Here is a 25,775-nt window from a genome sequence, read left to right on the forward strand (position 1 = left end):
TCCTCGAGTAAATATCTTAGCTCGAGGAGAAGTTTACAAACGCTCTCCTGAGCCAGTGTTTCAAACTTTCCATCATGAAGTGAATATGCCAGTACCAGAAATCCAGGAAAAACAAGAAATTTGTTTTTGCAATTAGCCGAGCATGTAGCCCAGTCTCTCAACATCACTTCATATTGTTTATGTGGAGGAACTGTAATAGGAGATCAATGGCCATGGGAAGCCCGAGAATTAGTACCTACAGACCCAATTCCTGATGAATTCCTGGCTCAAAAGAATCACCCTGATAATTTCTGGGTCCTAAAAGCCTCAATTATTGGACAATATTGCATAGCTAGAGAAGGAAAAGAACTCACTCACCCCATAGGACGACTTAGTTGTCTGAGACAGAAACTGTATAACGGTACCACAGAAACAGTATAATGGTACCACAAAAACAGTCACTTAGTAGAGTTCAAATCACACAGCGAAATCCATTTAGTAAATTCCCAAAGTTGCAAACTGTGTGGACCCACCTGGAGTCCTACCAGGACTGGACAATCCCCACTGGATTGTACTGGATATGTGGGCATAGAGCTTATGCCAAATTACCCGACCAGAAGGCAGGTGGTTGTGTTATTAGCACTATTAAACCATCTTTCTTCCTTCTGCCCAGAAAAACAGGTGTATTCCTGGGCTTCCCTGTCCTTGCTTCCCACGAAAAGAAAAGCATAGCTATAAGAAATTTAAAAAATGAAAAATGGCCCCCTGAAGAATCATACAATATTATGGGCCTGCTACTTAGGCACAAGACTGCTCATGGGGATACCGGATCCCCATTTACATGATCAACCGAATCATACGGTTACAAGCTGTCTTAAAAACAATCACTAATAAAACTGGCAGAGCCTTGACTATTCTGGCCCAGGAAGGAACTCAGATAAGAAATGCTATCTATCAAAATAGATTAGCTCTCAACTACTTGCTAGCAGCTGAAGGAGAGGTCTGTGGGAAATTTAACCTTACTAATTGCTGCCTACACATAAGTAATCAAAGGCAAGTAGTTGAAGACATAGTTAGAGATATGACAAAACTGGAACATGTGCCCATCCAAGTGTGGCATAGATTTGATCCTGGGGCCATGTTTAGAATATGGTTCCCAGCACTAGGAGGATTTGAAACTCTTATAATAAGAGTTATAATAGTAATAGGAACCTGCTTACTACTCCCTTGTTTGCTACCTGTACTTCTTCAAATGATAAAAAGTGCCATTGCTACCTTAGTTCACCAAAATGCTTCAGCACAAGTGTACTATATGAATCACTATCAATCTGTCTTGCAAGAAGACAGAGGTAGTAAAAATGAAAGTGAGAACCCCCACTATTGAGTGAGAGTCTCAAAGAGGGGGAATGAGGGAGGAGACCACCCCTCATATTGTTTTATGCACAATTTCTGCCTCCAAAGATAGAAAAAGTAAAAACTAAAAGGTAGAAATGAAATCCACAAGCAGACAGCCTGGCACCACACCCTGGGTCTGGTAGTTAAAGATCGACCCCTGACCTAATTGGTTATGTTATCTATAGATTACAGACGTTGTAAAGAATCGCACTGTGAAAATTCCTATCCTGTTTTGTTCCAATCTAATTACCAGTGTATGCAGCCCCCAGTCATGTACCCCCTGCTTGCTCAATTGATCACGACCCTCTCATGTGCACCCCCTTAGAGTTGTGAGCCCTTAAAAGGGACAGGAATTGCTCACTTGGGGAGCTCGGCTCTTGAGACAGGAGTCTTGCCGATGCCCCCGGCCGAATAAACCCCTTCCTTCTTTAATTCAGTGTCTAAGGAGTTTTGTCTGCGGCTTGTCCTGCTACAGATTTTGTCCATAATGCTTATTGTATTTTCTTTCTAAAAAAAGATTCAAATCAAATGTGTCAAAATGTTAACAGCTTTCAATGATGGGTGGTAGGTTCATGGATACTTGCTATGTTATTTGTACTTGTCTATATTTTTAAATTTCTCAAGAAAAACAACACAATAAGGTGACTGTACTTTTAGTAAATTATGGCTGCGTGTTACCCAGATATCTGCTCCAGTTATATTGAGAAACTGGAAGTGTGAAACTCCACCATCTGCTAAAGAAATCTTGACATCCATGGGTAGCAAAGAAACATCAAAAACTGATGTTAAGACCACATGACAGAGCAAATATGCTTGACAACATTTAGATTATTTTATTAAGCAAGGAATCCTAAAAACAAAACCAGATTTCATTGTGGAGTCAGAGAGGATAATGTAGACCTTTGAGGTTAAATTATCAATGATATTGATTAAGGTTTCATATATGATTATTCATTGATTTTTCTGCTGGGTAGGAATAAAGAGAATTTTAGCTGAATAAAACTTGTTAAAAGTACAAGCTGTTCCGAGGAATTCTTATGTATATTTCAGGCTGTTATTATAGGATTAAAGTGTTAAGTGTGGGGAGGAACACAACATTTGAAGAATCTCAGCTCAAAGGCCCTTCCTCACTAGAAATGAATTGTTATTCTGACTCATCTTTTGTGCAGATGAAATTCATTAACTTTCAAGCACTTGCATGACTGTGAGGTTATTTCCTTGCTGAACTTTTGTGCTGGAGACATGCTGAGGACAAACTATGGTGAAAATATCTGAAAGTAGGTGCTTGCTGTGTACATACTTCCCTTGATAAATGATGCCCCAGTTAATATGTAACTGTGCAATCATGTAGTCATTTTTTCATTAAAAAGTTATTGATGCACTTAAGCTTCAATTCCAGCCACTACTGTAGGTTTACTGTATTTGTAAACCTACAGTAGACAAATATACAAAGTATAAGGCAAAATACTGATCTAGATAAACTCGTAGGTATTAGGACTTTTAGAGAAAATAAAGTTTTTGCTTTTGTCTAGTAATTCAGTTCAACCAACTTTTAGTTAGTCTTTGCTAGGTACCAGATACTTTGTAAGGCACCGAAACTGTAAAAAATAGAAACTATATTTCCTACCTTTTAGGCAGTTGTCAAAGAGTATGGAAAACATATATGTAAACATATTTATAATTCAATGAGATGTTGAAAAATAATACAACTTAAACAATTTTAAGCCCCATGAAGGCAGGACCACATTTTCCTTTCTCATAGCTCTATCTCAGAACTTAGTCTAGTGCCTAAAGCATTAAACACACTGAATAAGTATTTAACTTGTTGTCTTAGTCCATTTGGGCTGGTGTAATAAAATACAAGATATTGGATATAAACACAGAAATTTATTTCTTGTAGTTCTAGAGGTGGGGAAATCCAAGATCAATTTTCCATCAGATTCAGTATCTGCTGAGGGCTCACTCTCTGCTTTGAAGATGGTGTCTACTTGCTGAGTCCTCAAATGGCGAAAAGGGTGAACAGGCTCGCTTGAGCCTCTTTTATGATGGCACTAATCCTGCACATGATGGCAGGTTCCTCATGACCTAATGATACAGGATTTAAGAAGAAATCACTTAGGCAGATAGCAAGGGTATGGGGATCCTTGGTAAGGCTTTTCTTTTTAATGAAAAGCAGCCCCAAATCCTTTCCTAACAAAGAGCAGCCTGTAAGCTGGGAGCTTGCATGGATGAATGCTGGCAGGAACTAAGAACTAGACATTTTCAAGATGGTGGCTCCATCTTCCCTTCTCTGCCAGCCATATGTGCTGTAAGGTGCAGACAGGATGGTACCCATCAACTGGAAAGCCCATTTGCATAAGAAGATTAGGGTGGGGTGACCAGCCTTCCCTGTGCACTATGTCAATGTCATACCTGATACAACCAATCTATGAGCCCTATGTAAATCAGATACCACCTCCTCAAACTGGACTATAAAACTTGGCACATTCACTGCCAGCCTGTCCTTTCCACTCGGAGACCCCTTCCTCTATAGAGGAAACTGGTTCTCTTTCTCTTCCCTTCTACCTATTACACTTCCATCCTAAACTCCTCATGTGTGTCCATGTCTTAAATTTTCCTGGCTCATGACAACGTACCCCAAAGTATGTACTCCAGACAGTGGAGCTGCTTCACTAATAATCCCCGAAAGTCCCCCTCTCTTGACATTACCATTTTGGGGAGTGGGTATCAATGTATGAATTTTGGGGTGATATAAACATTCATAGTATTTGTTAATGAGCAAAAGTATTACATAAGAGAAAGTGATTATGATAGAAGTCATTTAAAAATCTTATGTTATCAGCTGGGTGCAGTGGCTCATGCCTGTAATTGCAGCACTTTGAGAGGCCGAGGTGGGCAGAACACGAGGTCAAGAGATTGAGGCCATCCTGGCTAACATGGTGAAACCCCATCTCTGCTAAAAATACAAAAATTAGCTGGGCGTGGTGGTGCATGCCTGTAGTCCCAGCTACTCAGGAGGCTGATGCAGGAGAATCACTTGAACCTGGGAGTCAGAGGTTGCAATGAACTGACATGGTGCCACTGCACTCCAGCCTGGTGAGAGAGTGAGACTCCCTCTCAAAAAACAAAAAAAAACAAAAAACAAAAAAGAAAACCACAACTTATGTTATCATGGCTAATTGGTTAATCCAAAAGTTTAGTTGAAATGGGTAAGGCTAATTGGTTAATCCTAAAGTTTAGTTGAAATGGGTAGCCAAAGAAGACATGCAAGCCTTAAGCATTAAAAAAAAAAAAAATCAAATTTTAAATTTTCTTTTCATTTTCCATTAATCTTTGGGAAAATAACCAAACTTTTTTGTGTGTCCAACCCTACAAATTGGAAAACAGGCCTCTTTCTTGTGTAAACTACATTTATAATGTATCTTCCATGATTTTCAGTTTCAATGTATTTATAGAGCAGGGAACTGAAAAAGATTCATAAATTTTTGTTAACTATAGTCACCCTGCGGTGCTATTGAACTAGAACTAAGATTGTGAATGTTCCCAACACAAAGAAATAGTAAATGTTTGAGGTGATAGATTTGCTAATTACCCTTATTTGATTACTATACATTGTACACATGTATTGAAACATTACATTGGGCCAGGCAGGGTGGCTCATGCCTGTAATCCCAGGATTTTGGGATTACAGCCTGGGAATCCCAGGCTGAGGTGGGCGGATCACGAGGTGGGACATCAAGACCATCCTGGCTAACACGATGAAATCCCCTCTCTACTAAAAAAAAAAAAAAAAAAAAAAAACACAAAATGAGCCGGGCATGGTGGCGGATACCTGTAGTCCCAGCTACTCGGGAAGCTGAGGCAGGAGAATGGCATGAACTCAGGAGGTAGAGTTTGCAGTGAGCCAAGATTGTGCCACTGCACTCCTGCCTGGGGGACAGAGCAAGACTCCATCTCAAAAAAAAAAAAAAAGAAATACTACATTGTACACCATAAATATGTACAATTATCTTTTCAATTACAAAGAAAAAGATACTATTGTGAAACATCAGAGTTTCCTATCCATCTAGATTTTTATTGTTTTGGAAACTTTCAAATCTCTTTTTCCTATTTAGTTTTTGAACATCTTTGTGTGTGTTTTTGAACTTAGTCTTCGTGGAGTCTTCTCAAAAGAGCATTCAAATTAGCTTTCAGAAAGATATTAAATATATCTTCTGCCCATGCACATTTTCTTGGCTTGGATAAGCATTAATTACATTGTATGATTACAACAACAGAAACCACTTGTGTAAGTGGTTTGAAGTGACTTTTAATGACCCACACTTATTTAATGGGAAAGCCAGCTGTAGCACTGCAGAACATCCTACTGGAAGCCTGTATTGGGCGTTTTGTGGTCATTTTACAGAGCAAGGGATGGCTAGCTAATAGAGTTTAGGAATGAAGATTGTTAAGAGAAACCATGTATAATAATATCAGAAGAGTTGACGAGAAACCAAATTTAAAAGATTGTTAAGATTTGCTAGGTAGACTAGAAAGACAACTCTTCCGGAAGAGGGAACAACTCTTACAAAGACACAAAGGTTTTAAGTAGGACCATGTTTAGGGAAAAACTGGCTTATTGCTATATATCCTTATAAGCATTTTCTTAAACAAGTATTAATAGTTCCTTTTCCCAAGAGAGATATAACCAGGATTATCAACCCAGTCATTATTAAGGTGATTCACTAAGAAAATCAATATAGTTGCTGTTTACACGAACCTGTCATTGAACATACCCTCTCTAGAGAGTTACCATTTGATTTCGCATGAGAATAAAAAGAAGGAAGGAAGAAAAGAGGTGGGAAGGAAGACAGGATGGAGCCTACATAAATGGATTCAAAGCCAAATCTTTTTATAAGCATAGCCCTTACTTGCATGACTTCCGGTAATCTTATTAAGGGTTCTTCTACCACCATTCTCAGCAAACTAACACAAGAAAAGCAAACCAAACACTGCATGTTCTGACTCATAAGTGGGAGTTGAACATAGATACAGGGAGGTGAACATTATACACCTGGGCCTATTGCGGGGTTGGGGCCTAGGGGAAGGATAGCATTAGGAGAAATACCTAATGTAGATGACGGGTTGATGGGTGCAGCAAACCACCATGGTATGTGTATACCTATGTAACAAACCTGCACATTCGGCACATGTACCCCAGAACTTCAAGTATAATTTTAAAAAATGTTTAAAAGACCAACTTTAGAAATTATTTTACTTATTTACATAAATCTTCATCACACACGCATAGATTCAATCCCTTTTTAAAAACACAACTTTATTTTTGCATATGGACATAAGATCAATCATGAAGTCATAATTTCAATATTATATTGTAAAGATTACAAATTATCATTATATTCCAAAAATATACCTAAATTTTCATAAATAACTTTCTCCAGAAAAATGATATGTTATAGAGAGCTCATAGAAGTCATAGAATTATTGTCAAATTATTAATGAACTATAAAATAATAAAGATTGTCACTTAAAGTTTTTTTCTTTGAGAGGTTATAATTTTGGTTTTTAAAGAGGGAAATTTCTTGAGGTGACTGAAAGCTTACCATACAGATTGATTTTTAAGCTTTTTTTCCAGTAAATTTTTCTCTTAAGATGCTTAAATTATCTTTTCAGAAATATTTCTAATGTTTCAAAGAATCTAATTTTTGTAGTGGGTTTTAGTAGACCCATTTCAGACTGTATGAAAATATTTGCTAAAATACCATGGAAACAAACAGAAAACCAGATCATGGAAACAAACCTTCATTAAATAGTCATTTTTGCTTTTAGACTTCCTGTATTACAACTAAAAAGATCTGTTTTAATACTTTCTTCCATTATTTGTGGATAAATATTTTTACTATTTTGTATCAAAGTAAAACATGTTCATGCTCTTTAAAGTCAAAATTTCCTATTAGATTTATAAAGAAAAACAAAGATTCTTTGCCCTGTCAATTTTTAACCCTCACTTAAAAATCTTTTTGCTTTTTTTGGGAATTTACCTTATGTTTTAAAATAATAGCCTCATAATGTTATTTTTTCATTTTTAAATTTTAGATATCTATAGATTTGTATTATGATAGATGAGATTTTCTTTTTTTTTAACTTTTTTAAAAAATTAATTTTTGTGGTTACATAGTAGGTGTATATACTGATAGATGAGATTTAATTTTCTACCATCTCGACCTCCATTTTCTCAAAATACTAATATACTTACTCATTCAGTCAATATTCATAGTTTCTATTATTATGACATAAATATTACTCAAAGGTGAACAATATTGTGTTTTTTTGTCTCATATCTTCTTGTTTTTATCTAATTACTAAATGCTTTGTGGGGTTTTTTTTTTTTTTTTGGTTTGTTTGTTTGTTTTTTGAGAGAAGGTCTCACTCTATTGCTCAGGCTGGAGTGCAGTGGCATGATCACAGCTCACTACAGCCTCAATCTCCCAGGCTCAAGCAGTCCACCCACCTCAGCCTCCCAAGTAGCTGGGACCACAGGCATGTGCCAAATGCCTGGTTAATTTTTGTATTTTTTGTAGAGATGAGGTTTTGCTATGTTGCCCAGGATGGTCTTGAACTCCTGGACTCAACCAATCCACTGGTCTCAGTCCCCCAAAGTGCTGGGATTATAGGTATAAGCCATCAAAACTGGCCTGTTTTATGTTACTCTCTTATCTTTTGCTTGCTAAATTGACTATATCTGTTCTGTCTTATATTTTTATTTAAACTCTCCACAGGAACAGGAAAATTCCTCTGGAAATGCCGTTTCATGTCATTGTGGAACAGCCCTCTTAGGATCTTTCGGCTCTCGCCGGGCACGGTGGCTCACACCTGTAATCCCAGCACTTTGGGAGGCCAAGGCGGGAGGATCACGAGGTCAGGAGATTGAGACCATCCTGGCTAACATGGTGAAACCCCATCTCTACTAAAAATACAAAAAATTAGTCTGGTGTGGTGGCAGCGGGTGCCTGTAGTCCCAGCTACTCTGGAGGCTGAGGCAGGAGAATGGTGTGAACACGGAAGGCAGAGCTTGTAGTGAGCCAACATTGCGCCACTGTGCTGCACTCCAGCCTGGGCAACAGAGTGAGAGGCCATCTCAAAAAAAAAAAAAAAAAAAAATCTTTCTGTTCCTGTGTGGAAGAGTTGCCCTTTTATCTGCTGAAGGGCTCTCATCTGGAGACTTGGGGAGTATGTCTCTCTTTAGCTCTCATAATACTTGATTTATATATCTTGATGCTTCAGTATTGGGTACATACATATTTACTTGCTAAACTGACTTCTTTATCATTATATAATGACTTTCTTTTTCTCTTTTTATAGTTTTTGTCTTGAAATATATTCTATCTGATATAAATGTAGCAACTTCTGCTCTTTTTTGGTTTCCATTTGCATGGAATATCTTTTTCCATCCCTTTATTTTTAGTCTATGTGTGTCTTTATAGGTAGAGTGAGTTTCTTGTAGGCAGCATATGGTTGGGTCTTGGTTTCTATCCATTCATCATCTCCATATCTTTTAACTGGATAATTTAGTCCATTTACATTAAATGTTATTATTGACAGGTAAAGATTCCCACTGCTGTTTCATTATTTGTTTTCTGGTTATTTGTTGGTCTTCTTTTTTTCTTCCTTACTTACTGGGCTTTCTTTATGTAAAAGTAATTTTCTCTGGTCAGATGTTTTAATTTCTTACACTTATTTTGTATATTTTATAGGTTTTTGTTTTGTAGTTACCATGAGGCTTGCAAATAGCATAAGCAATCATTTTGAACTGATGACAACTTAAATCTGATTACAAAGAAAAGGAAAAAAGAGCAAAGATAAAAGTAAAAATCTCTGCACTTCAACTACACGTCCCTTCTAACTTTTTGGGTTTTTTTTTTTTTTTTTTTTTTTTTTTTGAGACAGTGTCTCACTCTCTCACACAGGCTGGAGTGCAGTGGTACAATCTTGGCTTACTGCAAACTCTGCCTCCTGGGTTCAAGTGATTCTCCTGCCTTGGCCTCCTGAGTAGCTGGGATTACAGGTGCTCACCACCATGCCTGGCTAATTTTTGTGTTTTTAGTAAAGACTGGGTTTCACCCTGTTGGCCAGGCTGATCTCGAACTCCTGACCTCAAGTGATCCACCCACCTCCGCCTCCCAAGGTGCTGGGATTACAGGCATGAGTCACTGCACCCGGCCAACTTTTTAACTTTTTATTGTTTCCATTTATATATATTTATATTGTCTATCTTTTAAAAAGTTTTTGTAATTATCATTTTTGATAGGTTTGTCATCCCACTAAATACATGAATGGTTTACATGCGGCAATTATAGTGTTAAAGTATTCTGTATTTGTCTGCATATTTACTATTATCCTTTTATACCTTCAGATGATTTCTTGCTGCTCGTTAATGTACTTTTCTTTTCTATTCTTTTCTTTTCTTTATTTTTTGAGACAGCATCTTGCTCTGTATCCCAGGCTGGAGAAATGGCATGATCCCAGGTGCAGTGGCATGATCTCAGCTCACTGCAACCTCCACCTCCTGGGCTTAAGCAATCCTCCCACCTCAGCCTCCCCAGAAGCTGTGTTTATACCACACACCACCACACACCACCATACTTGGCTAATTTTTATTTTATTTTTTGTAGAGAAGGGTTTTTGCCACGTTGCCCAGTTTGGTCTCAAACTGCTGAGCTCAAGTGATCTGCCCACTTTGGCCTCCTAAAGTGCTAGGATTACAAGTTTGAGCCACTACACCAGGCATCATTAACATCCTTTTCTTTCAAGTTGAAGAATGCTTTTTAACATTTCTTGTAAGTCAGTTCTAGTGTTGACAAAAGCCCTTAGCTTTTGCCTATGAAAGTTTTCATTTCTTCTTCATGTTTGAAAGATGATTTTTCTGCATATAATACTATAGGTTGTTGCCAGCATTTCTTTCCTTCAGCACTTTGAATATGTCATCCCACTCAATCCTGGCCTTAAGGTTTCCGCTGAGAAATCTGTTGCTATACATATCAAAGTTCCTTTATATGCTATTTGCTGCTTTCCTCTTGCTGTTTTTAGGATCTTTTCCTTATCTTTGACCTTTGAGAGTTTGATTATATGCCTTGAGATAGTCTTATTTGGTTTGAATCATTTTGGTGTTCTTTAACCTTCTTGTTCTACTCTGATCTTTCTCTCTTCATCCTCTTTAGGGCCAATGACTCTTAGATTTGGCATTTTGAGAATTTGTCAGTGTGCTTCATTAATTTTTTTTTCTCTTCTGACTTTGTATTTTTATATAGCCTATCTTCAAGCTCATTACTTTTTTCTTCTGCTTGATCAATTCTGATGTTGAGAAACTGATAAAGCTTTCAATTTGTCAATTGAATTTTTTAGCTCCAGAATTTCTGCTTGATCTTCTGTTTTTATTTCTGTTTCTTTGTTAAATTTCTCTGATAAAATTCTGAATTCCTTCTGTGTTATCTTGAAGTTTATTGAGTTTCCTCAAGACAGCTATTTTGAATTCCCTATCTGAAAGGTCATGTTTCCATCACTCTAGGAGTGGTCAGTGGTGCCTTATTTAGTCCATTTTTTGAGCTCATATTTTCCTGAATGTTCTTGATGCTTGGGGACATTTGTTAATGTCTTGGCGTTAATGAGTTAGGTATTGATCATTGCAGTCTGGGCTTATTTATATTCATCCTTCTTGATAGGGCTTTCTATGAATTCAAAGGGGATTGAGTGTTGTGTCCTAAGCCTGTGGTCTCTGGCTTAGGACAGTGACTACTGTCCTAAGGGTTGTTTTCCTAAGAGTTGCACAGGAATCCTGCAACTCTTTCAGATGCCTAGATACACAGCTTTGGTGAACTTGGGAAAGATAAGAGAGAATTTCCTGGGTTATCAGGCAAAGTCTTTTACTCTGTTTCCTCTCTTTTCCTGAATCAGATAGAGCCTCTCTTTGCTCTGAGCTGCCTGGAGTTAGAGAAAGGGTGACACAAGCACTCCTGGGGCCGTCATAGCTGGCATTGCACAAGGCCACACTTGAAACCTTGCAGACTAATATAGTACTGGGGCTCACCGAAGGCCTGTAGTGACTATTTACTGGTTGCTTCTCATGTTTGTTCAAGGCCCAAGGCCACTTTCATCAGCGGGTAGTGAATTCTGCTGAGACTGGGTCCATACCATCAGGGCAGTGAGGTCTCTTCTGGTCCAGGGTGGGTCTAGAAATTCTATCCAGGAAAAAAGACCTCAAATCTTCCTGCTCCTTCCCCCAAGCAGAAGGAGTCTCTCCCAGGGCTGTACTTCCTGAATTGGGGGAGAGTGATGCAGTCACTCCCTTGGCCACCACGGCTCCTTTGGATTGTTCCGTAAGTCCACTGCCTCTGAAATTAGTGCAGCAATAGGGCTTGCCCAAGGGTTGCAGTCCTTTGTGGCCTGACTGCCACTCAAATTTATTCTGGGTTCCAGGTCACTTTCATCAGCCAGTGGTGAAGCTGGCTAGAACTCACGTTCCTCCTGCTGGAATGAAGAAATCTCCTCTGGCCCAGGCTGGTCTAAATGCTGCCTTGGTGGGCACCAGCAGAATTATGCCCTGTGTTGTGTTTTGCTGTGACAAGGCAGCACTGAGCTTCAATGCAAAGTCGTACCTCACTTCACTCTCTCTGCCAAGCACACAGATTCTTTCTCCATATGCTGCCTGGGGTTGGGGAACGAGTGGTATAGCCAGTGCAAAACTGTCTGTCCTACCTTCTTCAGTGCCTCTTTCCTTTATATTATGTTCAAACAAGTTACTGTAATTACTCACCTGATATTTTGGTTCTTATGAAGGTACTCTCTTATGTAGATAGTTGTGCAAATTGGTATTCCTGCAGGAGAGTGATCACTGGAGGGTTCTATTCAGCCATCTGGCTCACAAGTAGATTTGTTAAACAAAAGGAATAAACGTTCAATATTCCAGAACTTACATTTTACCAAGGCAAGGATTTCCATCTGTTTCATTTAATAATGTATCTCAAGAACTTATCATATAGTGAAAACTCAGTAAATATTTGTGGAATAAATGAATTCTGCTGAGACTGGGTCCATAGCATCAGAGCAGTGAAGTTTTTTCTGGCCCAGGGCGGGTCTAGAAATTCCATCCAGGAAAAAAGACCTCAAATCTTTCTGCATTTGTAGCAGTACCAAGTTACCGCAAGGGTCAAGCGAAAGTTAGTCTTTACTGCTATATCAATATAGGTTTTGTTATTATATATCTAAATTTATATAGATGGATACATTATGAACACATAAGCATGTATAATATACCTTTATTTTAAAACATTCGAAATAAATCTTAAAGTTGAAGACAATTCTAAGGTGAAATTCATCATGGAGGGTTTTCTTGGAAAAAGCAATTCAAGCAAATGTTAGAGGAATAAAAATACTTGTTCAGCTCAGCAGTTTGGAGTCTCAGAGATCCTAGTAAATGCCTGGAATTCTAAGTAATGAGGTGAGAGATGCACTGAAAGGTTAAACTAGGGTAGAAGCATGGTCAGATTTCCACCTGAGATAGATGAGGCTGATGGCCATGTTGGGATGGACTCAAAGGAAGCCATGGGTCCAGAAGAATGCCCACTCTATGAAAGTTTCTGTAAGGACAAGAGAACTAGTAGGCTTGAGAAATGTTTGGAAGATAATCCACAAGACAGCGATTGACTGTCGAGTCATGGTAAAGGATGGGATGGTGTCACGATCCATGGACAACTAGATGACTTCTAGTCCCACTCACTAAAACAGGCAATATATGAAGAGGTTGCGGATGAGAACACATGTTGAGAGTTTGAGATGCCTAGGCAACATCCAGTTGGAAATGCCAAGCAGAAAGTTAGAGAAATGTAAAGTTTGCTGTGGAGTTTATCTATAAACATGTAGATAAAATAGCTACATATATGCATATGCATACACACAGATCTTTTAAAAAATAATTTTCCTTTTAAAATTATGGGTACATGATAAGTATATATATTTATGGGGTACGTATGATGTTTTGATACAGGCATATTGTATTACTCCATTTTCACACTGCTATAAAGAACTTCCCTGAGACTGGATAATTTATAAAATAAAGGAGTTTAATTGACTCACAATTCTGCATGGCTGGGGAGGCCTCAGGAAACTTACAATCATGGCAAAAGAGTAATCAGTCACCTTCTTCACAAGGCCACAGGAGAGAAAAGAACAAAGGAGAAACTTCCAAACACGTTTAAAACCATCAGAGCTCGTGAGAACTCACTCACTATCATGAGAACAGCATGGGGGAAACTCCCCACCATGATCCAATCACCTCCCTTCATCGACATGTGAGGATTACAATTCGAGATGAGATTTGGGTGAGGACACAGAGCCAAACCATATCACATACAATGTGTAATAATCACATCAGGGTATTGGGGTATCCATCACTTCAAGTATTTATCCTTTTTTTGTCTTAGGAACATTCCAAGTATTTATCCTTTTTTTGTCTCAGGAACATTCCAATTCTACTCTTAGTTATTGTCCAATATATAATAAATTATTATTGACTATAGTCAATCTGTTGTGATATCAAATACCAGATCTTATCTATTAAACACACACACACACCTTCATCCATAGCTACATGTAACTATATATTTATATGTGAAGATGTAATTTATCTCATATACCTATATATAAATAAGTTTATCAGTAAGAACTATTGATATATCTTTATATGAGAAGTGAGTTCTGGTTTAAATATTGATTTCAGATATATGAAATCAGAAATATCTGATACCTGTGTAGATAAAGCAATGGATAGCGATTTTATTTCATATATAAAAATATGAAATATGTAAGATATAGCACACACTGGTGTTCCAAAATTTTATCATGGAAGTGAATGTATTCTAAATGGTTAACTCTGGGAGGTCACGGAAGTTTAAAAAATCGTTATACCATGGTATGAAAAGCTTAAATTCAATATTCTGCAAAACTCTTAAACACAAACATCAAAGATGAGAAATTCCATGCAGAAATGGAGAAGGAAAGATTAGAGGAAGACTGCAAAACCGTCTGACACAGTGACTCAGTTGGATACTAAGAGAAGAATGCAGAGTGGGGACTGAAGATTCTGCTCCCATATACTAGGGCTCCTGCAGAACATGGGGACTCCAGGATTCTACAATCTGGACCTAGTGGAAAACTGGGAAGCAAATTTGGCTGCCATATTGTCTGTCCAAATTATTTTTTAAAATAAGTGTTTCTCATAAATATATGCTCCCTCTGACAAACACATTGTCTGTCCTAGATATAGGGCCAATCCTTTTTTTTTTTTTTTTTTGAGATGGAGTCTCGCTCTGTCGCCCGGGCTGGAGTGCAGTGGCCGGATCTCAGCTCACTGCAAGCTCCGCCTCCCGGGTTCCCGCCATTCTCCTGCCTCAGCCTCCCGAGTAGCTGGGACTACAGGCGCCCGCCACCTCGCCCGGCTAGTTTTTTGTATTTTTTTAGTAGAGACGGGGTTTCACCGTGTTAGCCAGGGATGGTCTCGATCTCCTGACCTCGTGATCCGCCCGTCTCGGCCTCCCAAAGTGCTGGGATTACAGGCTTGAGCCACCGCGCCCGGCCTATAGGGCCAATCTTACCATTAAATTCCAAATGAAAATGGGAGGAGACTTCTTACTCCTGTAAACACAGAGTAACTTTGACTTAAGACCTGCATTGTTTGAGTTTTTTGCTTGTCACCAGCATGAGACAAGGGAAGATTATGTTGTGTCCCCATCTTGTGGCCATGATATATAACATTGAGCATAAAGAGCTACAGTCCACTTTTGAGGTATATATATATAGTTTTCACTGTCTTAATCTCAAATTTGTTATCCAAGTTATCCCCTTTCTATCAGACCTCTCACCTAACATTCACTACACGCCCCCATCCCCCCGCCACACACATACAAACACACAGCCTTATTAATTATTAATGACCTCAACTATCTACAGCCTTTCTCATTTCAGTGGTCTAAAATTTATGCTGTAATCAGATTACAATTTGCAAAATAAAATTGAAGAGCTTACTTAAGTAACACCTCTTCTACACAGAGTATTTGTTTTTCCATTCACACCTCCTGCACCACTGCCCTACCCCTACCACCAGTCAACAAATTATGTCCTTCTTTTGGAAGCTTAATATTTAACCAGTTGAGATTTTAAGCATTTGAAACTTTTGCCTACTTAAAAACTGACTCCCTGACTTACATGAAATTGCTGTATAAGTAACCATATACTAAATAAAAATTAAAATTTCAACCCTTTAAACATTTACCAACTACTGTGCATATCAGGCAGCCCTCAATCCTTCTCCCTCCTGAAACTTACTCCATCACTGACACAAACCCAGAGTGGCGATGGAAACAGCATGGGCACAGGCACCATCAGGCAGACAAATTATAATAGTCTGTAGTCATGTGCCTATCATGCCCATAGATCAATATATTAAATAAAAATAAACGTAGAATGAACCATGTTATGTTGAAAGAGATGTCAGAGATTTTTTGAGATGCAGATCATTCATGATAATTGAGAATGAACACGTATTTTGCTTAGAATCAATGATGGGTAAAACCTTCTGAGACCAGCAAGAGGGAAGATATCTTTTGCTAATGAAACTAGAATTTTAAAACAGTAATCCTCATTGAACAGTACATTTGGGTTGTGTGGAGGGTGGGGGCAGGTCAGAGGCAGGCAAAGCAATAACCAATATATTTTTTAATTTTAGAAATGAAGGAAATAGTTTGGATCTGTGTCCCCACCCAAATCTCATGTTCAATTGTAATTCCCAGTGTTGGAGGTGGGGCCTGGTGAGAGGTGATTGGATCATGGAGTCAGTTTCTTATGGTTTAACACCATCCCCCTTAGTGCTGTCATGGTGATAGTGAGTTCTCTTGAGATCTGGTTGTTTAAAAGTGTGCAGCACCTCACCCTTCTCTCTTTCTCCAGCCATGGGAAGCGGTGTTTCCCCTTTGACTTCCACCATGATTGTAAGTTTCCTGAGGCTTCCCCAGAAGCCGAGCAGATGCTGCCATGCTTCCTGTACAGCCTGTGAAAGGGAGAGCCTCTTCTCTTTAAAAATTACCCAGTCTCAGTTATTTCTCCATAGCAGTGAGAGAAAGAACTAATACAGAAATTATTATTTTGTCCTATGGACTATAGAAGTTAAAGCTTTGAGGAAACTCTTCCCAGATGGTGGCTGTGACTCTCTAGGAGGAAAGGAAGATGTTGAGATTTTCAAGTTTATCAAAATGAGCCAAGGATCAAAAGCATCATGAACCACTGCTCTGAAAAATGAAGGATAGGCTGGGTGTGGTGGCTTATGCCTGTAATCCCAGCACTTTGAGAGCCAGAGATGGGCGGATCACCTGAGGCCAGACATTCGAGACCAACCTTGACAACACAGTGAAACCCCATTTCTACTAAAAATACAAAAATTAGCTGGGCATGGTGGCATGCCTGTAGTCTCAGGTACTCAGGAGGCTGAGGCAGGAGAATTGCTTGAACTTGGGAGGCAGCAGTTGCAGTAAGCCAAGATCACGCCACTGCACTCCAGCCTGGGCAACAGAGCGAGACTCCATCTCCAAAAAAAAAAAAAAAAAAAGGATATTATGCCTGATTTTACTCCCAGATTTATTATGCCTGTTTTTTACTCCCAGATTTAAAATCCTTATTTGGCTGTCTAGTAGAAAGCAGGTTGGTGACAGGTCTAGAGAGAATACTTGAACCCTAAAAATGATCCCTATTCTATTTTCAAACTGTGCAAGAAATCACTTAATGTTTTACATTGTTTCCTCTGTGTGATGACTTGTTATGTTTTCAGTATTAAAACTCCTTTTTTACAAGACTTTCATTAAACATACTATTACCTCCCTGAAGGCCAAGGCTGTTATAAACATATATTTTTTAATGCCATATATATATATTTTTTACCACAGATGGTATACATTTAGTATAAACGAATACATTCAAATATTGATACAGAGAAAAAGGAAAGTTCTTTTTATGTACAGTGAAGATTAGAGACGAAGTAAAGGTCATGGCTTGGTGGTTAAACACAATCTGATGCGGCTGTTTTACAGTAGGTAATTCCATTAAAAGCCGGTGCGCGGTGGCTCAAGCCTGTAATCCCAGCACTTTGGGAGGCCGAGACGGGCGGATCACGAGGTCAGGAGATCGAGACCATCCTGGCTAACACGGTGAAACCCCGTCTCTACTAAAAAAATACAAAAAAACTAGCCAGGCGAGGTGTTGGGCGTCTGTAGTCCCAGCTACTCCGGGAGGCTGAGGCAGGAGAATGGCGTGAACCCGGGAGGCAGAGCTTGCAGTGAGCCGAGATCGCGCCACTGCACTCCAGCCTGGGCGACAGAGCGAGACACCATCTCAAAAAAGAAAGAAAGAAAGAAAGAAAGAAAAAAAAAAAGCCGGTGTCAAAATATTCGGCTTCTATGGTAATCACCAGGCCCGCCACTAGGGGGCAGACATGCCTAATTTTGTGATTAAATTTTCTGGAAATGGGATTGAGGCTTTAAGGCGTTTTTTGCAGACCTGACAAGGAAGTAAAACAAAAACAAAATAGAACAACCTCCCTCCCCAGCAATTTCTTAAAATATAAAAGAGAGAAAGAAAGGAAAACTGGCTATGTAACTTTGCTCAGTTCCATTCAAAACACTGGACAGCTACATATTTTTATGTGTATGCAAGTGAGCAAAACATGGTAGCAAAATACGGCCTATGGCTAGAAATTTCAGGATAAGTGAGAGACTAGAAATACTTTTAAGGATCTCTCAGAGGCCAAATGACCAAGAAGGTAGAAAGTCAGGGTAGATGCTATTTGTGTCTCCCACCCGTAAATATGGATAGGGTTCTAAAGATGGAGAGATTTCCATTTCTGTATGTAATCCACAGGTATAATGCTTATCATATTTAAATATATAAACGTTTTTTCTTACATCATTCAAAAACTATTTGATGAGCATCTATTTCTTTGTGCTAAAAAACAAAAGCTAGCTATTTATTTGTTGACAGACTAGACAAGGTCTCTGTCCTTGTGGGCCTTAAAAGCTAACAGAGGAGAAAGAGAACTTTTAAAATTACATACACACACAGACACATATATATTTGTATTTAGATAAATGTATATAATTAGGATTAGCACTGTGAAGGAAGTGAATAAGCAGCAGTGGTAAATAATAATTGAAGGAAACTACTTTGGATGGGATGATCCTTAGGTCGTATTCCTAACCTGAAGGAAAAAGCACAATGAAGGACATGCCAGGCAGCGGAGCACGACCCTGTACATGTCTGAAATCCATGTGGCTGGAGGACTGTCTCAGAGGCGAGTGCCATTTGAGGCTGGGCAGGTGGTAAAAAGTCGTGTCCTACAAGACTTTGTAGTCTAATGTGACAAAGAGACATTGAAACGTCCCTACTATATATAGTAGGATATACATATCCTACTCTATGGATACCTCTGTAGAAGTCAGTAGGCTCCACTGGAAAGGACAGGGTGATATTGATGCCCATGGACAGGGAAGCATCACACGGTCCTGTTGGAGTGAGGACATGAGTCCACAGCCAGCTCTCAGTAGATCCATAAATCACACAGTAATGATTTCCTCAGGCCCCAGATGCATAATTGGAGTGGACGTAGGTAGGTGGAAAGAGAAAATACAGGGTAAATTATACCACGCAAATGCTAAGAATAAGAAAGCTGGTGTGACTATGTCAATGCCGACAAAGTAGTCTTCCAGATGAGGAGTACTGCCAGAGATACCCAGCAACATGTCACAATGGTAATAGTCATTTGATCCGAATATAGCAAACAGAAATGTATATGCCTCAATGACACAGCTTCAAAATATGTGAAGCAAAGATGAACAGAAGAACTAAAAGGAGAATAGGTAATATATAATACAAATTTAAGACTTAACACTCCTGTCTCAGGAGCTGATAGAATCAGACGAAAAAACTAGTAAAGATATTGAAATTTTTAACATTGCCAACCTTGCCTTACCTGCACAATGGCAGAGTATTCAATCTTTTCACGATAACACAAAACGTTCACCAAAATAGACTGTATGATATTCCATTAAATGTTTTGATAACTTTCAAAAGATTTCAGAGTGTGTTCTCTGACCACAACGCAACTAAGTTAAAAACCAAAAACAACAATACATGTTTTAAAAGCTCCAAATAAAGGCTGGGCGTGGTGGCTCACGCCTGTAAACCCAGCACTTTGGGAGGCCGAGGCGGGCAGATCACGAGGTCAGGAGTTTGGGACCAGCCTGACCAAAACGATGAAACCCCATCTCTACTAAAAATACAAAAATTACCTGGGCGTGGTGATGCGTGCCTGTAATCCCAGGTACTCAGGAGGTTGAGGCAGGAGAATCACTTGAACCAGGGAGGTGGAGGTTGCAGTGAGCCAAGATCACGCTACTGCACTCCAGCCTGGGCAGAGTAAGATTCTGTCTCAAAAATAAAAAAATGAAATAAAATAAATAAAAGTAAAAGCTTCAAATATTTGAAATTCATTGGTCAAATAAATCACAAGAGAAATTAGAAAATATTTTATTTTATTTTATTTTTTGAGGCGGAGTCTCGCTCTGTCGCCCGGACTGGAGTGCAGTGGCTGGATCTCAGCTCACTGCAAGCTCCGCCTCCCGGGTTTACGCCATTCTCCTGCCTCAGCCTCCCGAGTAGCTGGGACTACAGGCGCCCGCCACCTCGCCCGGCTAGTTTTTGTATTTTTAGTAGAGACGGGGTTTCACCGTGTTAGCCAGGATGGTCTCGATCTCCTGACCTCGTGATCCGCCCGTCTCGGCCTCCCAAAGTGCTGGGATTACAGGCTTGAGCCACCGCGCCCGGCCAGAAAATATTTTAAACTGAAAAATAATAAAAAGACAGCTTACGAAAATTAAGGAATACTGCTAATGCAGTGTTAAGTGGGAAATGTGTATATTAGGAAAGGGGATAAATTTGAAATCAATGATTTAAATGAATTTTACAAAGCTAGAAACAGAAGAGCATATTAAACCTAGAGTAACTGTTAGAAATTAAATAAGAAAGGTAAGAACAAAAATCACTGAAAGAGAAAAAAGGCAGCAATTGAGAACTTTTAAGGCAGAAAATAATTTTTAAAAAGATTAACCAACCTGATAGATAGTACTCATTGAGTGAAAGGAGAGAAAACAAGAACTATAAATATTAAGAATGAAGGAGCATATCACTCCAGTGATTAAAAGGAAAATAAAAGAATAGTATAACTAACTTTATGCTAATAAATTTTAAAACTCACATGAAAAATAAAACCTCCCAAACTGATACAAAATAAGCAGAAAATGTTGTTAAGGAGATTGAATTTGCTGTCAAAATCCTTCCCTCAAACAAAATGTCAGGTCTGTATAATTTCACCTGTAAATTCTATCAAACACTTAAAGAAGAAATTATAGTAACCTTACACAAATTATTTTGGAAAGCACAAGAGGAAGAAGGAATATCTCCAACTCATTTAATGAGGCCAGTATCATCCAGATATCAAAATATAAAGAACACATAAAAAAAAAACAACAAAAAACCTTGCAAGAAAAGAAAATTATAGGTTAATATTACTCAAGAACATACAAGTGAAAATCCTTAAAAAATATTAGTAAATTGAATCAGTCAATATAAAAGAAGTTAATACATCATGGAGTACATTCCAGGAATGAAATGTTAGGATAACATTTGAAAATAGATGCTATTCAGCATGTTAACAGAATACAGATGAAAATTCATAGGATTCTGACTTCAGTAGATGCAGAAACTGAATTTGACAAACTCTGGCTCCAATTTGTGATTAAAACTCCTACAAATGAGGCATAGAATAATAACCCCATCTCCATTTTTGGTTCTGTAGAGATGGCTGAGGGCTCCTATGAGTCACACATGCTTGAATTTCTTCAACCAGCCCTGATGTGACTATATGCTCTGATCTTTGCATCCTTCTGGGGCACTAGCAAAAGGCTGTCTAGCCAAACTCTTGGTTTCTCCTCCAGAGTGCACTTTCTGATGGTAAATCTCTTAATTTTAGAACTTTTGCAATCTGCATAAACTGATTTTTTCAAATCACTGAGTGTTGGTTTTATTTCACTTACTAGTTGTTCCCTTGATGTATTTCTCTCCTTTTGCAGTTTACTGTAAGCAGAAAGAAGAAAGCAGGTCATTCCCCGAGCATGTCGCTGGGACATCCCCTCAGCTAAATATGCAAGTTCATCTCTTACAAGCTCCTGCTTCCCACATAACTGCAGGACATAATTACAGGAAACTTTCTGCATTCCCTAAAAAGGTTCTCCTTTGCCCCACTTTCCAATAACACAATCCTCCTTTCCTTCTGAGTCCTCACTGGCAGCACGTTTAATGAGGTTTCTTCAGTCTGTTGGTGATGATTTAGGTGTTCTCTGAGACAATACAGGAAGGCTTCTCACTTCTTTCTGACCTCTCGCCAACAGGATCTTCCCCATCCATATTTCCCCTAATAGCCTGCTCAAGGCAATCTAGTCTTTTTCACCACATTCTGCAAAATTCTCCTACCCTTGCTCATTACTCAATTCTAAAAGCATGTCTACGTGTTTGGCACTTGCTGTAGCAGCATGCTACTTCCAAGTAGCAAAATCTGTATTCATTTTCTACTGCTGCTGTCATCAATTCCCACATTTTTTTTTAATTTAAAGAACTTCACTTTCTTAAAAGACTCGTAAAATTTGAACTTCAAACAGTTATAAACATATTATGTACATTTACCAAGGAAAATAAAATACATCCAATAAGTTTCTTTGTTGGTATATTTTTTAATGTTATAAATTGATGTCTTATTCCAATAACATTTGCTCATTGCAAAAAACTTAGAAAATACAGATAACAAAAAGAGAAAATAAAAATCATCTATTGTCCTGCTACCCGGAGAGTTTCTGTTGACTCTATATGCACACGTGTCTGTCCACATCTATCTTATCTGTACCTCTATCCAAATAGACACACACGTAGAGACACATACACAAACACATGTACACACAATTTTAACAAGTTGTATTATTATATTAAACTTTTAACAATACATGTTAATGTTAAGAATACTAATATCGTGTTCTCCTCTACTTCTAAGGCCAAGAAATGACTTACTTCCCTCTCCTTTGAGGTTTGATGTGGCCGTTGACTTTGGCAAATAAAATGTAAGCTGAAGTGACATATGTTACTTGGAAGTAGAAGCATTTTAATCCCTAGTAGTGATGACATGATACGCTCTTTTCCTGCTGTGACTCGGAGATGGAAAAAAAAGAGATTTTCCCCTAAGAGGGAAATATCTTGAAATGCTAAAACAACACATAGAGGGCAGAGAGCTGCCCTTAAGAGTCACCTGGTTCTATACGGACCATTGTGTAAGGCACTGAGAACTTTGGAATTGTTCTCAAACTAGATTATGTCTATCTCTATTTATCTAGTTTATTCTGACCAATAAAATCTTTAGCATTGTTCTGACATTAAATGTTCTACAAAATCATTTAAATGGCTAAATTACGCTTTATCATATGAATGTGGTACAATGTATTCAGCCAACTTTTTAGTGTTGTATATATAAATTATTTCCATTTTCTACGTTTTTATAAACAATATGGTAAGGAATATATTTTTAGTTAAGTTTTTGCCCATGTTTGTGTTATTTTCTTAAGGTACAATCTTGAAATGGAAAGTCATAGTTCACAAGATACACAAAACCGTAAGTTTCTCATGTATAGCATCAAATCATCCTACAAAAGATTATTGACAACATAATCAATGGCATAAAGAATATATGATTTCCCTATTTGATATAAATATTCTATCTATCTATCTCCTGTACTTTTCCCAAATTTAAAGGTGAAAATGATGCCTTATGTATTTAAATTGTAATTCCATGAGGTAAATATTTGTTTCTTTTTTTAAACTTTTATTTTAGGTCTGAGGGTACATGTGAAAGTTTGTTACACAGGTAAAACATGTGTCACAGGGATTTGCTGTACAGATTATTTCATCATCCAGGTATTAAGCCCCGTACTGAATAGTTATCTTGTCTGTTCCTCTCCCTCCTCCCATCCTCCTCACTCAAGTAGACCCCAGTGTCTGTTTACTTCTTTGCATTCATAAATTATCATTTAGCCCCCACTTATAAGTGAGAACATGTGGTATTTGGTTTTCTGTTCCTGCATTAATTTGCTGAGGATGACAGCCTCCAGCTCCATCCATCTTTCTGCAAAAGACATGATCTCATTCTTTTTTATGACTGCATAATATTCCACAGTGTATATGTACCACATTTTAAAAATCCAATCTGTCATTGCTGAGCATTTAGGTTGATTCCATGTCTTTCCTATTATGAGCAGTACATGCATGTGTCTTTATGGTAGAATGCTTTCTGTTCCGCTGGGTATACACCCAGTAACGGGATTGCTGGGTCAAATGGTAGTTCTGCTTTTAGCTTTATGAGGAATCACCATACTGCTTTCCACAATGGTTGAACTAACTTACAATCCCACCAAAAGTGTGTAAGTGTTCTCTTTTCTCCACAAGCTCACCAGCATCTGTTACTTTTTTATTTTAATATAGCCATGCTGACTGGTATGAGATGGTATCTCATTGTGGTTTTGATTTGTATTTCTCTGATCAGTGATATTGAGCCTTTTTTAATGTTTGTTGGCCACATGTATGTCTTCTTTTGAGAAGTGTCTGTTAATGTCCTTTGCCCCCTTTGTAATGGGGTTATTTTTCTCTTATAAATCTGTTTATGTTTCTTTTAGATGCTGAATGTTAGACCTTTGTCAGATGCATAGTTTGCAAATATTTTCTCCCATTCTGCAGGTTGTCTGTTTACTTTGGTTTGATAGTTTCTTTCACTGTGCAGAAGCTCTTTAGTTTAGTTAGACTACACTTGTCAATTTTTGTCTTTGTTGCACTTGCTTTTGGTGTCTTTGTCATGAAATATCTGCCTGTTCCTATGTCCACGATGGTATTGCCTAGGTTGTCTTCCAGGGTTTTAATAGTTTTGGGTTTTACATTTAAGTCTTTAATCCATCTTGAGTTGATTTTTGTATATGGTGTAAGGAAGGGGTCCAGCTTCAATCTTCTGCATATGGTTAGCCAGTTATCCCAGCATCGTTTATTGAATAGGAAGTCTTCTCCCCATTGCTTGTTTTAGTCAGCTTTGTTGAAAATCAGATTGTTGTAGATGTGCAAGCTTGTTTCTGGGCTCTCTATTCTGTTCCATTTATCTGCTTGCCTGCTTTTGTACCAATACCATGCTGTTTTGGTTACTGTAGCCTTGTAGTATATTTTGAAGTCAGGCCAAGTGATGCCTCCAGTTTTGTTCTTTTTGCTTACTATTGCCTTAGCTATTTGGGCTTTTTTTGGGATATACACACACACACACACACACACACACACACACATATACACACACATATATGTATACACACACACACACACACACACACACACACATATATATATATATATATATATTTTTTTTTTTTTTGAGACAGTCTTGCTTTGTTGCCCAGGCTGGAGTGCAGTGACATAATCTTGGCTCACTGCAACACTTGCCTCCTGGTTTCAAGTGATTCTCATGCCTTGGCCTCCCCAGTAGCTGGGACTACAGGTGCGCACCACTACACCTGGCTAATTTTTGTATTTTTAGTTCAGATGGGGTTTCAACATGTAGGCCAGACTGACCTCAGGTGATCTGCCCACCTCAGCCTCCCAAAGTGCTGGGATTACAGGCATGAGCCACCGTGCCTGGACCATATACATTTTAAAATAGTTTTTTCTAGTTCTGTGAAGAATGTTGTTGGTAATTTGACAGGAATAGCATTGAATCTGTAAATTGCTTTGGGCAGTATAGCCATTTTAATGATATTGACTCTTCCTATCCATGAACATGAAATGTTTTTCCACTTGTTTGTGTCTTCTTTGATTTCTTTGAGTAGTGTTTCATAATTCTCATTATAGAGCTCTTTCACCTCCCTGGTTAGCTGTATTCCTACATAGTGTGTTTGTGTGTGTGTGTGTATCAATTCAATATGAGATTGCCTTTCTGATTTGGCTCTCAGTTTGGCTGTTTTGGTGTATAGGAATGCTAATAATTTTTGTACATTTAGTTTGTATCCTGCAACTTTGCTGAAGTTGTTTATTAGCTGGAGGAGCTTTTGGGCTGAGACTATAGGGTTTTCTAGATAGAGAATCATGTCATCTGCAAACAGTGATAGTTTGACTTCCTGTCTTTCTATTTGGATGCCCTTTATTTCTTTCTCTTGCCTGATTTCTCTGGCTACGTCTTCCAA

This window comes from Trachypithecus francoisi, unplaced genomic scaffold (genome assembly GCF_009764315.1).
Source record: "Trachypithecus francoisi isolate TF-2019V2 unplaced genomic scaffold, Tfra_2.0 Lachesis_group18, whole genome shotgun sequence".
NCBI lineage: Eukaryota > Metazoa > Chordata > Mammalia > Primates > Cercopithecidae > Trachypithecus > Trachypithecus francoisi.